The 18,517-nt window shown below is 37.5% G+C and overlaps 1 protein-coding gene across 1 annotated transcript in view; it reads left to right on the top strand.

The window, feature by feature from the left end:
* RNPC3 (RNA binding region (RNP1, RRM) containing 3) overlaps positions 1-16,231 on the top strand; it is a 165,017-nt gene extending 148,786 nt beyond the window's left edge. The window contains exon 15 of the mRNA XM_048945461.1: positions 16,220-16,231. The gene's annotated coding sequence lies outside the window, so the exon portion shown is untranslated. The remainder of the gene's footprint in view (positions 1-16,219) is intronic.
* Positions 16,232-18,517: the final 2,286 nt, after the last annotated feature.

An 18,517-nucleotide genomic window follows, 5' to 3' on the forward strand; every position in this document is an offset into this window, starting at 1 on the left:
ATTGCAGAGAAAACATTTACAATGCATATAATTTTCATGTTAAATTAGACCTTTAAAATAGAAAGGTGTTTTTTTTTTTTTTTTTTTTTTTTTTTTTTTTTTTTAAGAGTTTCACAAATTCTGCAACAAAAGGATGAGAAAAGACTGTTTCCCTTTGGAGAAATAAAGTGATAAGGTAATTGCACGGCTGCTGCGAACCATTTGGCAAAAGCTGCTTGCCATCTTTGAGATTATCCCTACGGTAGGTTTTATTTTTTCTCATAAACTTTTAAGCAGCTATTAGAGGAATAACAAAAAACAAGTTTGGAGAAATATCCATATTTTGCCATGTAGCCAAAGGAATATTGATATGTTGCTGATTTATTCTCAGAAACTAATGGAAAGGAAGAATAAGAAATTAATCAAAAAGGAAAATGATTGAGTTGCGTTGTCTATGAATATAAGTCTTAGCGTCAAATAAGAATGCCAGAATCCTTTAGGGAACTGATACACTGTATAGTTTAATAATGAGGTATTCTCTCATTTTTCTAGCTGGCAAGTACAAAGAAAGAAAAATTCAAGTAAAGGAATAGCAGAGTCACCTAGCTGCACTGGTACTTCTTAAATATTTCCCCCTGCGTTTTCATTTGATACAAGACCAGACGGTTGGAAATCTGGATGACCACAGGCAACCACAAGCAGAATGAAATACAGTGTAAATTATTCAAGAATGGAAGTTGGTTTTTATGAACCAGGAAATTTAAAATAAACAGATAGTGATTAGTACTGGATAGTGTGGATTTCACACTCTCCAGCAGTGTGTAACACGTACTCTCACCTCCAGGAGTTTATGACACCACACTATATACTATAACTGGTTGGTCTTCCAGGCAAAAGTAGAAGAGCAAAATCTATTAGGCAGACATGCCAGAAACGCTGTCAGCACCTACCCAGCTTTTTAGCCACACTGCTGTAATAAGATAATCACAAATATTAAGATCTGCAGCAAACCCAGATACAAATATTTAAGATATCTATCCTACAGAAATCAAATATTTTTCTGACACATCTGAAGCCTGAAGGTAAAGATCATCTGTATTTATGAACAACTGTTTTTGACTATGAGATGAAAATCCCATTATGTCTTTAACTTGGACTTGCAACATCAATGACATTTCTAAATACATCATTGAACATGTTTCATGTTTTGCTATGAAATTTCCTAAGAAAATAAGATTTCTGAAATATTAATCAATACACAGTCATCTCAGATAAGAAAGAAGCGTCATAACCTCGCAATTATCTTTAGCTTTCTACTTCAAATAGCTGCTCTGATGTCGTGACAATTGAATGCCAACTCTGATGTTCATTGTGGTTTGTGAGGAAAAAAACACTGGCTTTTCAAGGTCTTTGAGCTGCAAGCAGTTCCAAGAAAGCTTACTCAGTGTTGTGTGTTCCTGAAAGCTCACCTATGGTAACACCAAGTAGGTTTCTCCATCTTCACATTCAATAATTTGGTCATAAAGGATGATTCATAAACTACATTTCTTACATGCAAATGCAAGGCTTTTTTGGCTTGCTCAGACTGCAAGGTTGAAACTTGTGTAGCATGGTAGGACTGCTTGGAATTACTTTGTGTGAATTTGAACCAAAATATTTTAATCTCAGGATTTCATACAGAAGGTATGAAGCCTTTATGGCTGTTGTGGTCTCTTCATGAATTTTGTTAACTCAGAAAATTATACTAATCACATTTTAGGTTTCAGTCTAGGCTTGAAGATATACTACATGAAAACAGTATGTTGTAAAGCAATGCAGATTTACATGACACTTGATATTAAGCAGATTATGGCAAGTATGGGCTACTATGACCTATACTTACATTTCAGAAAGATCTCAACAGTTGCTTTTGTTAGATAGCAACAATTTGCACTTATTCCTTAAAATAATATATGCAAAAAACAAAAAAACAAAACAAAAACAAACAAAACTCCACAACAACAATAACAACAACAAAAACACCCCAAAAACACAAAACAATGGGAAGAAATAACAAGTGGAATTCATAATGGAATTGTAGAATGCTAACGTAGCCCACGATTAAACTCTCAGCTGCATCGTAAGCCAGTTCTAATACATTGACAAAAAAATTGTATACTCTCGCTAGGTAATACTAGTATGAGCAAAGGTTTGTCTCTGTGCATCTTGTCTTATGTGAAAATGAAATTACTGTTGGAGTTTGGAAAGCTATTTTAAAATAAAAATGAAATTCTTCTCCAGAAGAATTCTTCTAATAATTATGTTTGCATGGATAAATGACAGCATTTACACAGGGTACTAATATGTCTGGATTTATTTCTACCTATCTGGATTGTCATTATACCATGTTAATCTTCATAAAGACAGCAGAAAATAGTATTTTCAAGAACGACAGCACAACTAACATTGGCTACCAGCCTAATCCAGAATTAATGTGCCAGAATTGTGTACAACAATTGCAAGAAAACTTCATTATAATGAAACAGAAGCTAATTTATAGAATCTGAAACTATATGACACTAGATTACTGGCATAGTAGATCTTCATGCATTCAACGGTGTTTACAAGCAGAAAGTCTTTACCATCAAACTACTCTTTTATGCATCTGCATTGCCTATATAATGTGTTTGCAGTATCACACTGTAAGCTGCTTTGTCATCTTCATCTGAGAAACTGATTCAGGTTGAAAACAGTACTGTTCAAAAGAAGAAAAAAAGGGAGAACACTTCCTTGCACAGCCACATGTTTCTGAGGCAGCAGAGAACCTCTTCAAAGCAGCACTTATCCTGTGACCTGCAAAGCTCCTTGCCCTGTTCATGGCTCAGCAAGTTGGGGAAGGTACCATCCAGAAGGGGATGAGATCTGCTGTTGGACAGCTGCTCTGTGCAGCACCCTCGTTTAGGGCAATAGCCCAGGGCGGGTGTGCTGATCATGTCCATATTCCTGCTTTGCATCCAAGATGCTAACAAAAGCAAATTTAGCTCAAAGAACAGATGAAGTGCTTTCATTACTTAATGGCTTTTTGCAGTGCCAGCTAGAGGCATATTTCAGTAAATATCCTAAAAATTCTATTTCTGATAAATGGCCTAGATCTCTGATCATGTCATTGTTTTTGATCTTAAGTAATTGCTAGATTCTAGTAAGAATCTATGGCTATTTCTCTTCCTGTAAACAAAACATATATAAGTAACAAAAACAATATAAAAGGAAATGACGGAAAGCAAACATCACAGACATGACTGCAGAGTTCTGAGAATTTTTTGGTGATTTTGCTTCTACTGAAAACACACATATACTGCTCTACCATCAGCAATTAGAAAATATGGAAGTCTAACAGCATAGAGAAACGACTCTGAGTCCTCACTTCAAATTTTAGAGAACACTCTTTGATTTCACTTCGTAAAGGCATTAATAGGCTGCTTTCATTCATCTTGAGGAGAATTAGGTACAGTTAAAGATGAAGCTACATTAGTAGCTTTGGCAGACAAATTAATTTTTTTCTGTTATTCAAAAAAATAATAAGAGTGTACAGATAGATCTTGAAAAATCACCAGGAAGCAGTTTCATACATCCTCTTTAGAACAATCATCAGTTGTTTCTAAATTTTTCTGGAGATTTTAAACTGCAAATGCAGAGGTTCCTGCCTATTGACCCAGATGAGTCAAACTTCCTCTAGGATTTTCTAGAAGGGCCACACTCTACCCTCACAGTCTACTTGGGTTAACGAGAAAACATTTCATCTATGGCAAAGGTGAAATGTCTGCAGAGTGCTTTGAGAATTTTTGACAAAAATATTGAAAAATGTAACAACAAATAAAATGAATGCAAAATTATTATTTCTGTATATTGTGTCTTAATATTTTTGAAATAGATGATTTAAACCCAAAACATTTCATTTATTCTCATCAGGTTAAAATAGATTAGGATTTTTATCTTGTTTAGATAGGATTCGTCTAGCACGTTTGGATAAGCTCTTATTTAAAAAGAAAGCAAAATTGCCATATTCTAATTATTTTTCTTGCTTACATGCCTGCAAAGGGCAGAGATTGCTGTTGTACATGATTATTGCAAAATGCAAACTGCAAAATGTCCTAGAGATTTTAGAGCACATGAGTAAGTAAGAATTAAAACTTGAGTTCTTTGTAAAATGAATTTCACAGAGGAATGTCTTGTTTTTGTGTTCAGAAATGTAGTTTGGTTTCACATTACAATTCAGATCTAAATTTATACATCTGCTTTGTTTTCATTACCCAATTCCACTTTAAAAATTGGAAAGCCATCTTTTTAAATCATATTCCTTTCAGATAATTCTTTTTTTCTTTGCCTTCATTCCTTTCATTATAGTTCCTATGCTAGAAAATGTCCAAGTAATTAAACCAAAAAGAAAATCCTTGCTATTCGGCTTCCGGGTAGGGGAAACCCGTATGTTGCTTTTTACAGTGTATCTGCCATTGCACACAGGGTCATCTCGAAAAATGGAAGTTTCCAGAGAAAATGATTTTAAGTTCTTTAGAACACTTCTCTCTTGTCTACTCAACATCATAATTCTGTAACTGTAGCATCCAGTTCGCGTAACTTCAGCTCTGCCTCATTTCACATCATTTTCAGGTGATAGACTTATTTTAACCATTCTGAGCAAAATTTTGAATGCCAGACATGTGGCAAGACTCCATTACTTTACATGGTCAGATACACAAATAAATTGGTGGAAAAATACCTTTCTTGTATTTTAGGCTACAGTGAATATTAGAATGATGCACTGCCTTATATAATCAGTAAATATCTGTGACAATTCTTCATAGAGACTTTCTTGATTGTATAATCGGAGACCTCTAATGGCTCACCAAACAGTCAGCATACTTTGCTATCCATGAGCAGGATGCAATTTCTAACAGAAAATGCATTTTAAATGTTCTCAATATCTCACTTCTGGACTGCTATAATTGCTAGAGGTGTGCAAATGCTATGGAAATAATAGATATAGGTGGACTTAAATGAAATAAGCCAAATTTAGGGTAAAAGTGGAGTGTAAGTCTTTTTAGAAGCTCATTCAAAAGATCTGTCTTTACACAGAGGACAGTTTTGTGCTGGTAATGAGGTAAAGAGTTGTTTTATCTGTTCCTATTTGAGAGAAGTTAGAAATGCACTCTGGCTTACAGAAGGACTGAAGTGGCTATCCTATATTCTAGATAGCCCTGCAAAACATATTTCTGATATTCCTGTTCCCTTACTATGCTGCATACAGCCATTAGGATGTTTGCAACTGCTCTTAGCTACAGTAAACCAGTCTAGATATGAAGTAGATCATAAGACAACTGCGTACCATAAGGACACCGTGAATAGCCAAATCAATTTAGAATGAGCAAAAATGGGTGTAGTCTAGAGATTTCACTCAGAATTAGCTCTCCATAATTTGCAGGTTTTTTTTTTTTGTTTGTTTGTTTGTTTGTTTTTAAGAGATCTGGATCAGAAAGCATGTATATTATGTCAATTTATTAGCAGCTTCACTTGTATGGAAAGTGCAGGTCCCTAGGAGAAAGCAAGTATTTTGTAATATTTCAAGTACTACAGTGATCTCTCAACCTGTGGATGCAAAGCAGTGATCATACTGCAGTTAGAAACAATTCAAGAATAACGTGGTTAGATTTGAAAAAAAATGTTATTGGACAGTGGAGTAGATGGCATCAGCATATCCAGATGCAATCTCTGCATGAAGAAGGCATCACTTTACAGCCCAGTTATCAAGGGCAGATGTTGCAATAAGCACATTGCAATTAATCAACTCTATTTTCCAGTGAGCCTAAGAAAAGAGCTTTTCTAACTTAATTTTTCAGTACAAAGAAGAATGCTTCTGGTCTAAAGATTATCACTGAATCAGTGTTAACTTTGGAGGAATGGATTCACTGTTAATAATCTGTGGAGAATGCTGACATGTACTTGAAATAAAACAGTTTGAATAAATAAATGTTTCCAAACAAACAAACAAACAAACAATAACAACAAAAACTAACTACCAAAAGATCTCAGATCTTCTTTCTTGTCTAGAGAAAGATATAAATATTTTAATAAAAAATTATTTGTTAAAAAGCTTTGCAGAAGTGCACAAAAATCATTTGAATAACCTGCACAGGTTATTAACAGTACAGGGAAAAAACACCCTATTTCTGGATTTATTCAGCGTCACAAAAATTTGAAACCAGGCTGTAGATCAGAAGTAAACAGAGACAAACAAAGTCACAGAATCACAGATCACAGAATCACAGAATCACCCGGGTTGGAAGGGACCCCAAGGATCATGTAGTTCCAACCCCCCTGCCTAGCAGGGCCACCAAACATACACATTCAGATCAGGTTGCCCAGGACCCCGTCCAACCTGGCCTTAAACACGTCCAAGGACGGGGCATCCACAACCTCCCTGGGCAGCCCGTTCCAGGGCCTAACCACTCTCCTAGTAAAGAACTTCCCCCTAACATCTAACTTAAATCTTCCCTCCTTCAACTTAAAACCATTTCCCCTAGTCCTGCTGTTGTCAGCCCTTTTGAAGAGTTTACTCCCCTCCTGGGTGTAGGTTCCCTTCAGGTATTGATAGGCTGCAATGAGGTCACCCCGCAGCCTTCTCTTCTCCAGGCTGAACAAGCCCAACTCCCTCAGCCTGTCCTCATAGGGGAGCTGCTCCAGCCCCCTGATCATCTTAGTCGCCCTCCTCTGGACCCTTTCCAAAATCTCAATGTCCTTCTTGTACTGAGGGCTCCACACCTGGACACAGTACTCCAGGTGGGGCCTCACAAGAGCCGAGTAGAGAGGGACAATCACCTCCCTGTCCCTGCTGGCCACCCCTCTCCTGATGGAGCCCAGGATCCCATTTGCCTTTCGAGCTGCCAGAGCACACTGCTGGCTCATATTCAGTCTCTCGTCCATCAGGACCCCCAAGTCCTTCTCTGCCGAGCTGCTCTCAAGGACCACTCCTCCCAGCCTGTACAGGTGCCTGGGGTTCTTCCGGCCCAAATGCAAAACCCTGCACTTTGCCGTGTTGAACCTCATCAGGTTCACCCGAGCCCAGCCCTCCAGCCTGTCGAGGTCCCTCTGAATGGCATCTCTTCCTTCCACCGTATCAACCACACCACTCAGCTTGGTGTCGTCAGCAAACTTGCTGAGGGTGCACTCAATTCCCTCATCGATGTCATTAATAAAGATGTTAAAGAGCACCGGTCCCAAGACAGACCCTTGGGGGACACCACTTGTTACCGGCCTCCACCTGGACATAGAGCCATTGACCACCACCCTCTGTCTGCGGCCTTTCAACCAATTGCTTATCCATCGGGTCGTCCACCCATCAAATCCACTTCCCTCCAATTTGGAGATGAGGATGTGGTGGGGGACCATGTCAAAGGCCTTGCTCAGGTCCAGGTAAATGACATCGGTCGCCTTCCCTTCGTCCACCAATGCCGTCACTCCATCATAGAAGGCCACAAGATTAGTTAGGCATGACCTTCCTTTGGTGAAGCCGTGCTGGCTGTCTTGGATCACATGCTCATTCTTTATGTGACCGAGCATGTTGTCCAGGAGGATCTGTTCCATGATCTTCCCAGGCACGGAGGTGAGACTCACCGGCCTGTAGTTCCCCGGGTCCTCCCTGCTCCCCTTCTTGTATATGGGAGTGACGTGACCCTTCCTCCAGTCGTCCGGGACCTCACCTGACAGCCACGACTTCTCAAATATGATGGAGAGCGGCTCGGCAACCACCTCGGCAAGCTCCTTCAGGACCCTGGGATGCACGCCATCCGGCCCCATAGACTTGTATTCATTCAGTCTAAGGAGGCACTCTCGGACTTGCTCTGCCCTTACAGTGGGGAGGGATTTACCTCCTTGGTCCCCACATAGAGGTTTGGGGATGTAGGGTTCAGGGACGTGAAAAAGACTAGAATCCTGGCCACCAGTGAAGACCGAGGTGAAGAACTCATTCAGCACCTCAGCTTTCTCTTCATCTGTTGAAGCCAGTTCTCCTTTTAAATTTACCAAAGTAGGTACGCCCGTTTTGGCCTGTCTCTTCTGGGCAATGTACCTGTAGAAGGTTTTCTTGTTGTTTTTCACGTCCCTTGCCAAGTTCAGTTCTGCCTGCGCCTTGGCTTCCCTGATCCCACGTCTGCAAGTCCGGACGGCATTCCTGTACTCTTCCCAGGTGACACAGCCTTGTTTCCAGAGCTTGTACACCCCTTTCTTCGCCCTCAGTTCTCTCAGCAGGTCCTTGCTGAGCCATGCCGGTTTCCTACCTCGCCTGCCCACTTTCTTATTCAGCGGAATGGAGACCTCTTGTGCTTCCAAAGTCAGGAAATAAAAAACATGATGATAGACAGATTGAGTGCGATAGCCACAGTCCTTTTTCCGCTTTGGCACTGAAGATGATGTACAAGGCCCGTGTCAGCAAGGACAGTTCTCTTGTAGATAAAAGTGATAAAATTTAGCTTTGCACAAACCAAGCAAGGTTTCCCGTGGAGTCTCACTGATCTACTTTGACCAATGATTTAGACAAAACAAACTTTGGAGACTACAAAACTAAAAACTCTACATTTAAAATCAAACAAACAATCAAACCCAAACCAACCAAACAACAAAAAAACCCCACAGAACTGTTATCCTTTTTTTTTTTTCTTTTTTTTTTTTTGACATCTTTCCTTAATGGGCATAAAAAGTTTCACTAATTTCCCTCCTTCAGCCCAAGAAGCACAGTCAGAGAAAATCCAAGCCAGGTAAAACAAACAAACATACACGCAAGGCAAAACAGAATAAATATATCTCATTTAAGTGAAGAGTCACAATCAGAGCTCAGTTCTGCTGTCAAATAGACATAAAAACATTCACAGTGATTTTTTGCCATCAAGTGATAAATCATTAAATCCTGAAAGGCACTAACAACTCTTGATTTTGAGCAATATTTTACTGCTTTATTCTGTTTCAAAGGACGTGGTAAAGAAATAATTTGAACACCAGCTGAAGTCTGGGAATCTGTGCCAAATTTGTGTGCATCTGATACTATAACAAAAAGAATGGAAATTAGTTTGCTTACTACTGATGTTCCTCCATTTGCTCCAGAAACAACACTTCATGAAACTTCTTGTATCTACAGAACTCACATTCACACAACCTTGAATATCTCCAGACTGACTTCCACTCCCCAAAATTTTCAGTAGTTCTATAGGAATATTTCAGATGCCTAGTATCTGTGAGCCAACAACAATGTCTTTTCAGGGTATGTAATCAACATTAACAGAGCACTTCATCAACATTTCTGGCCCAGATAAGGCATTTGAACTCAAAATCATTCTAATCATAGAATGGTTTGGGTTGGAAGAGACCTTTAAGATGATCTAGCTCCAATCCACCTGCTACAGGGAGGGGCACCACCCACTAGACAAAGTTGCTGAAAGTCCCATCTAGCTTAGCCTTCAATGCTTCCAGTCTGAGGGCATCCAAAACCTCTCTGGGCAATCTGAACAACACTTCATAGAAAACTACAGGGACTAGATTTCCAAGGTTGCTCTGCATTGTAGCTCCAGGTAAAGTCAGCAAAAATTCTGGGTGCCCAATATAATTCTGAGAGGAGAAAAAAAACAGTCTCCAATTCTGCTGCCTTGAATGGAAGGGATTGATAGTTCTATCACTATACTTAAACAGAAGGGGAACTGGTTTATGATCTGCACCAACCCTGCTGGTTTCACCACTGTAACATTATGGCTTTTCTGCTAGTGTGTAGTTTTCATTGTATATCTGGTCTCTAGCAGTTATCAGTGTAGAGATGATAATAATACAAAGGCTTTAAAACTTCAGAAATGGTGAGTTACAACTGAATCTGAACAGGATGTGTTTAAAAGATTTTCACTTACAATAATCCTTTCATGGTGAAATGAAGAGAACAAAATGGAGATGATGAGACCAGATTGAAAGAAGCAGATGTTGAAAAGATGAACAGTCAATACATTAAAGCATTCTTCCAGGATAAGGCAGCTGATGGATACAGTCCATAGCTGTGCCAATGATGGCTTGGCTCACAGCTCTGCACTGTGAGAAAACCAGCTAATCTCTTTTCTTTGTGACATTATTTAAGGCTCTGGATTTTTCTTATTTTGAAGGAATTCTTGATAAATCACAATCAAAAGCTTAGTCCAAACAAAGTTTCCATTGCGGCTTGAGGCCATGCATACCAGGAGTCCCCTCTGGCTTTCTATCTGCATGTTAGCCAACAGTATACTTTTCAAAATCTGGCTTTGTGTTTACCAATTGCCAGTACAGGTTGAATTCCTGAGGGAATGGTGCAGTGTCAGGTAGATATGCAGAAAGCCAGAATTTTTTTTCGTGATCTTAATTCTTTATATGTCCTGAACACAAGTAAGGCAGAATTCCACAGCAGACAGAATATTGTTCTACTGCTTGAAAATACTGTACTCTACAAAGCTGCTGTATACACCTTCTACATGAGTAATGCTTCCACCTCCTGCAGCAAAGAAAAAAGAAGTTTCTGAAACAAAACACAGCAAAAAACCTTTGGCGTGGCATCCAGATGTGAGGTCTGCTTTGATACATCAAAGTATACATGGCAGTAGTACCACTGTGATCTTTGCAAGTCTGACTCTGTAATCTCTGCTCTTACATTCTGCCTGGAACAAAGCTGTTTCAGACTGGGTTGGTTTCGACTCCATTTGAACTAGAATCTCAACCTTCAAATGAATAGTACTGCTGTTTCAGATTGTGTAGCCATTTCTCTTCATCCCAAGAGCAAGGTACATTAGCTGGCATCTGCAATGCTGTTTTCAATTCACTTAAATATCTCCTGAACTGAATAGCTAACTTTTGTAAAATTGAATGTGCTAAATCAGTGCAGTATTTTTAAACCTTTGGTTGATTCCATCACATTGGTTTTGATAATGCTATTGGTTACCACATTATCCATCTTGTTCTATGAGGTGGGGTCGGCTTTTAGTTGTTTGGTGGGTCATGTTGTCTCATAATATATTGCTAGCAGTGAGATTTCATGGCCAACCTAATGACAAAGAATTACATTGCACCATATTGCAGAATTACAGACTAGCAGGACATCTGATGTGCAAATGATCAAATGCTTACTTTAAAAGGAGCTGGAGGTAGTCATCTGCAGTCACAGACATTTCCATATGTTTTGGATATGCATGTATCACGCAATGCAGAAATTCAGATGTCATTGTCTTTCCACCACTTGGCACTACAAAAATTTTATATTTCCATGAATGATGACTGAATACAACAATTCTGGCATTGACAGAAAATGCGGCTATAGTGAGGTATGCAAAATACAGATTCCAGCAGAGACCAGCACAGCATGGTTCTCAAAAGCCTGGCCAGAAAGACCCTTTCCAGTTATTCAACAGATCCTCTCTTTACTGAGCACTGTATTTTCCTCACAACTGTACAAACATCAACTTCAATAAGGCACAAAAGCAATACCAATTTCAAGATACTTCAATAGTTATTTATACCTTATGTTGTAGTAGATTCCCTGACTCCACTGGGATCATTCAGACTCTGAACTTTTATGCATTCTCCACAAACACCAAGAATAAAACAGTCTGCATTTTACAAATAGATCAGAGCCTCAAGATAGATGCTGATTGTTGAGTAAGTTTTCTCCAGTGCATCACTACAGGCAATCCAATAGAAATAACAACTTCCTCATTTTCAATGATTTGAATAAACGGGAAGAAACACACTGCAGATGGGAAATGGATCAATGATGTAGCTTGATTTTACTTCACTGAATTTAATAAGTAACAATTCCAAAATTAAATCCTAACCCCTCCACCTAGTGTTTTGTAACCTCGAGGTTCAATTATTTCCCAGCTGATCTGTGTCCTTCTCTAGAAAAACACCTCCAAGCCATTCATGTCATGAATTTGATGACATGATGAAGATGCTCTTGGCAGAATGATATTTAAGGTAGTGCTGTGTGTAGCTTACTGACAAAAAGAAGTAGATGAGAATCAATGATAAAAATATCTGATGGTAAATGGGCAAGAATCTACTGAGTTTAATGTCCTTTTTTAGTGATTTCGAATGGACAACAACTTACCACACCAATACCCTTGACTGTTAAATGAAGGAGAGGTATCATATTTCCAATTCAAGAATCACACACAGCTGTGTTGCTCTCAAAATCCCCAATCCTGTGATTAATAAAAAATACTGCATGGAAAGATAGTTTCCAATTTTCTTGGCCACCAACAATCATTGTTCAAAAAATAAATATTTAAAGCAGTGATGTCTGGCATCATGCTCTACCAGCCCACACTGCAGTTTTCTTTTGTTGCTGGCATTAATGTAGAGCTTTATTTTCAGCTACAGGTAACCTATTTGTGTGCATGCTCACCACCAGCCAGCCACCATTTTTCTTTTATTTTTTACTGTTTGCATCTTGAATTATGTAGATGACTCTGTCATTAATAAACATTTTCCCTTTATATATGCCAATTCTTCTTCCTTTAAAAAACACTTTTTACATTACATTATGGTATCTTAGTCTGATAAACCATTGCTAGTTATGAGCAATTCAGCTTTAGAAGTAGTTTTGTCTTCCTTAATATCCTGGATGTTGTAATTACATTTTAAAGAAGCGTAAATACATATAAAGATGCCCTACTTTTTCAGCATGATATACAGGAAACACATCTTCAATATCTCAACTAAGAAGTCTCATCAGTTCCCTACAAAATTCTCCATGTATCCCCTTGTATTCCCCAATGTATCCCTGAGAGACAATCCCCTTCCTATCAGAATACAACACATTCATCCCTCAGATAAGACTGCTCTTTTGGAGCAGAAATGGCTCTTTTACATTTGACTTCTCCCTCTTTCAGGTTTACATTCCCCCTGAAGGCAAGCTAGCAAATTACACAGGAAAATTTATGTGATAAGTCAGTAATTTCTTATGCAAATATTATGTTCTGCTTCAGGGTGTATCCATAAGCTGCATCAGATATTTACCTCAGTTTTTAAAAGTATTGCTTCTCCTAGAGCAAAGCACTATGTCTTGTAGAAAGGAAATTTATTCTGAAGTTTATGATGAAACAATCCAAAAGGCATTTCAAAATGCATTATCGCTAGAATTAGTGAAGAGTATTCAACAAGATTTTGCTGCTTAGAATTGTTTACATGTTTACAATTAATATTTGGCCACTGTAAATTACTGACTGGGATCAAAGAAATCGAGGAAGTTTGCTCCTCAGGTTACATTAGCTCTAGAGAGTGGCCACTTCCCTGACTAAAAATTCCAGGGATTTTTTGTCTTCAAGGCAAAAAATCAAGGTTACTTGAGCATAGGTTTTTCTATGTTAGATAAGACCTATTTTGTGCTAGGGACAAATTAGTTTAGAACTTATCCTGCCTCACATTGCAATTATTTTTTTCATCAGTTAGAGTAGCTGCCAATTTACCACACTTTATGACCTGTATTAGGTTGGTTTAAAAGCCAATTTAACAGTAATAAGCCTTTCTGAGCAGGAAGAGTCTCAGCATTCACTATTCAGGGGATGGAGAGAGACCAACAGTTTTTATCAGATACAAATGCAAACCATTCTGACTCAATTCTCTGAGAGCTGTGAATGGATTAGTTCCCCCATTACATTTTACCTGAAAACTCTGTAAAACAAAAAATGTATCATGAAAAGAATAAATTCATTTTAGCTTCTAGTTTTTATCTGTATTTTCTTTATAAGTATACGATTAAGTATAACATATTTGACAATAACTGCCCATAAATATATATACGATAGTAACAAAGTTTGCACATCTCAAGATAATGCAAAAGCAAATATATGGGGAGTGGCGTGCATAACTGCATTTACGAAAGATAACCGTTACTAACAGTTTCTTACAGAAGTCAAGAGATGAGAAATATCTACAGAAAAAAAGCTTAGCCCTCAGAAAGAGGGGTAATGTTCACCACATTATCTAATACAGAAATTAGATTTGAAATTCCAGGAAATGTTGTTACACTGCAAGTTGGACTTTTTTCTCTCAAGTTTCATCAGTAAAATATTGTGAAATGGCATGCTTAAAAAGACTTATTGAACAGCCAAATGATGTATCAGCAGCAGTAGTAATTATTATTATTAATATTTTAATAAAGTTCAGAACTCTGCCTTGTGAAAAGTAGGCAACACCTATTCTACTTAGATATATGTGAAGTATATTCAAAGAAGCCAGCTGTAAGTAAAAACATTCTGTATTTTCTTAAGGTTATGAAAACAAGAGTACAGTTCTGGAGATTGCGGATAGAACTTTTTCTTTTACGCAGGAAAGGGGCAATTCCAGATCTAGAGCACTTCCATTGCTTTACTGGTCTACACTCAAAAATATACTCAAGTAAAAGCTAAAAATCTCAAAGCTATGCTTCATAACCTGCTCAATTCTGACAGTGGCAGCTGTGCTCAGGTGCAAGGAGGTCACCCATCTGATGAGGCGATCTGAGAAAGGCCAGACACTATGTAGATGCATTGATATTGAGGACACAGTGTATGTCTTGGACAAAACAGAGTGGAAATGAATGATCAGGAGTTTTAAATTAAAAGCAAAATATGAATGCTCTTAATTTCAAGTTTTTCAAAATTTTAATGAGCTCAGATCCAGGTCTTTGGCTCTGTTCACTTTAGAGCTAAGCTGATTTCAGATTCTGAACCTCACTTCAGGTCAGATGCCCAAATCTATATTCTGCTTTGGGTCTACCTCAAAAAAATATAGCTGGACAGCAGAGGCTGGTTGAAAAGATATCTGGGGGAGGAGGGGGGAGGGGAAATTTCTTATATATATTGAAAATAAGATGTATTTATAAATTTATTATTTGGGTCTGGTTCTTATTGTCTGATTACCTGCAGGAACCATTTTTACGGCACGTTTGTGTTGAGGTTTAGGCATCTTTACAGCCAAACTGATTCTTTATGTATGAAGCATGCTTGGAACAGAGGGTTCTGTTTGCTGAAAACTGGGGTTATTTGTGGCAGCTTCAAGCATTGCAGGTATTCCAGCAGGGATGTTTTCTTTATATGATTACGTTTTAAGAACATACACACATTCTCAAGAGGAATACTTGAATATTTGATCACACATTTTCCTTTAATCAAGAGCCTCCCTACATTATACAATAAAAGCCAAATAGCAGGTGGACATGTTGATGTTTATCTAAAAAGACAGATAAATACTCTTTTTTTTTCATAATTTGATTTTCAGCTTTTCCACATGATAATCCATCAGAGATCAAATACAGCTTAGCATATAGGTTATCCATAACCTGTCCTCATTGATCGTTATTACTCATTACTCTGATGTTTCTAATTTGCAGAAATCAGTGTTTTCTGGGAGACTGTACCTTACACACAGCGCTTATGGATTTATTCATATTAATACAAAGAATATTAATGTATATCTAGTTTCTTAGTTGTAAGTGATCTAAAAATTGGTTCACTTAGTTTCACTAAGATGAGTCTTCTACTACATAATGATAAGAAGGTTTTGTTTTTTTTTAACAGCTCTTACAAACATGAAAGCTATGTCTATAGATTCCTAAAACATTTAGGTTGGTAAAAACAATATTGAAAATACTACAGATTCCTTGCAACAGAGGATGTCATAGATGATGACTAAGAAGAGTAAACTTTTACTCCTGAGCCAGCTTTGTGTGCACACAGGAAAAGGAAGGCTGGCTCTCATCTTAAAGCATCTTATAACTACAGTGACCTAAGCCGTATTGCCGTATAATCAGTAGTAACATGCTGTTATCTGAGCATTTTCATTTGCCCTAACATTGTTCTTGGTTGTCTTGAAGTGTGTTATTTTTCCTCTGCACAAAAACTTTGTACATGAAAACCTCATTCACTGCAAAGGTACAGTGTCAGCCACTAGGAAGTTCTCAGTTTAGTTCAATGCCAAAAAAGAATCTGATGCTTATGGAAAGTTTTTCATTCAGATGGATGCTTTTACTTGGTGAAAAGCAGCAGTCTGACTCATGTTACCTATATAATTCTTTAGGCGGTGCTTAACAATACAAAAACAGCTGCATAAATTCATAAGTGCCAGATTTCAGGACAGACACTTTTACACCTAAGTGTCTTTCTGTTTGACAGTACATGGAAGTTTCAAAAAAGCCATTTTTACTCACAAGTCCAAGCTGTGCTTCTGCCAGAAACATTCCTGCACACACTCAAACAGTACCATCTACAGATATTAGTTAATTGATAGACCTTTCAAAAAAAGTATTAACCGTAAGTACTAGACCCCTTTTAAACTGAACTTACACTTTTTATAGTCCCCCCCCCCCCCCCCCATTAAAATTCTCAACTTGCAAGCAGAAAGAAAAAGAATTAGCTAAAGAAGTTTGAATATATTTTAGGGGACATCTCACTAGGACTTAATTTTGAGTAAAAAGAAACATGCGGATGTGACTGGGCATCATATATAAACAAATGAGCAACAAATATCTGATGGAAATATAAAAAAATCCTTATACGAAAAATCTTGAATACAAAGAGAGTGTTCTCTTGAGAAGGAATTTTTAATTCATAAGACTAACACAGTAAGTCCTCTGCCAAAGAGTTTATTTCACTATCAGTTTCAAGACACTTACTATAGTTCAAATATTTATATCTTCTTCACTCTTAAGACAATTTTTGTAATCAGATTTGATTGAAGAACATGAAGAGTGGCAAGTGTCAATAAAGCAAATTTCATTTCAGGTAAATAATAGATTGTTAACTTCAGGTATTTTCAAGACATAATAAATCCAGTTATGTTCCAGATGGGTTTGGTTTAAGTGGCTTATAAAAGAATTACAATTTATCTGGTGAAAATTAAACTAACAGATAATATTAACTTATACAGGATTGAAAGTTATGAAGAATTGAAACATTAGGGGAAAACCATACAGAGGAAAGATACCAAATGGCTTCCTCAGGGAAAGTCTATTATTTTTTGGACATATAATTTTTTTCAGCTCTTTCAAGCAAGAGATACAAGGTAATACAAACTTTTTACAGCTGCTGGAATTTCAATATCTTATCAATTCAATGGACTAATATTTTAATTACTGGTTAAAGGACAACCCTTTTTAGACTCATTTTTAAAATGTTCACATCTTCCTAAACATGATGGACAGATATTAATGAGAATCCTGTTTTATCACATTGATTTATTAAAAAAAAATAATCATGATGCCACATCATGCAGTTGTTGAACTGTACGGGCAGAAACCCTTTATGATTTGACTTCATAGTGGTGAACAAATGGAGCATTACATTTTACTAGCAAATGTGAGCATTTCATACTGTTCCATTAATAATTCTATACGTTCATGTTATTTACAACAGTGTGACAGCATATTCAAGGGAAGTCTTTTTTATACTTCACTTGTTACTTTTTAATTTCAAAATAAGAAGTGCAGACAACTATACAAGTTGCTACCATTTTTGAAGCCTTCCCTCTCTTCCTTATTTCTGCAACAGGGAGGAATCTCCTGACTATCCTTAGTATTATCCTTGAATATAAGCTTTCAGATGTCTTTCTGCTATCACTCATGAATGAAATATAAACTATTCCATAACAGTGATGAGACAAATGCTTAAAAGTGGATGGTCAATGCAATCAACTAATAGGGAGATTAATTGCTACTAATACTCAGAAAATGTATGTAGGCAGATGACTAGTGTTTCATTCATATGTATTGCTCCGGATTCTCACCATGACTAGCAGATCCCTCTACTGCTAGAACAGGGATATACCACAAATAACTTCATTCTTCCTACCAGCTCTTTACGTTGATGTCAGAACTGACAGTTCAATCAATCCACATCACTGGATGGCCCAGCCCTAATTTCTCATCCTTTATTCTTTTACTGTCACTGAAAAAAATGTGGAAAGCACAATGATTTCATTTTTGGTAATGTGGAAGAAAAGCCAGTAAAACCTAGGTTGAGACCAAAAACCTCTCAGAGCAGGCTATGCAGTGCAATTACTCTGTCTTTCAGCCATAGCACACTTAATTGAGGCTCACGCACACTGAACTAACCTAGCCTAAAACTGTACAGCATTCATACACTGTTAAGCATTTTTATTTCTCTATATATCTACCAAAAACTTTTGACACAACTGGATTTCAATCAGTTCAGGGTTAGAATTGCTATTTGCAAAGCTATTAGAGAATGTTCTACTCCACCACCGCCATATCTGAAACGATTATCTATCAAATAAAACAAGATAGAAAAAACAATTTACTGTATAAAAATATGAGTGTTACAAAACACTAGTTTCCACAAAGAGAAAAAAAAAACTCCTGAAGGCTGCAGATCTGAAAGTTGTTTTCAAGCACCTCTGCTTTTCCAATGTGATAATGCCCTTCTATAAGCACCCCAGTAAGAGTTTACAACCTTCTCCCAGGGACTGTAAATCCACTGCTTTTCTTCTCTTCTAAATTTTGAACAGATACCAT

Source organism: Lagopus muta, chromosome 5, assembly GCF_023343835.1.
Source record: "Lagopus muta isolate bLagMut1 chromosome 5, bLagMut1 primary, whole genome shotgun sequence".
Classification (NCBI taxonomy): Eukaryota; Metazoa; Chordata; class Aves; order Galliformes; family Phasianidae; genus Lagopus; species Lagopus muta.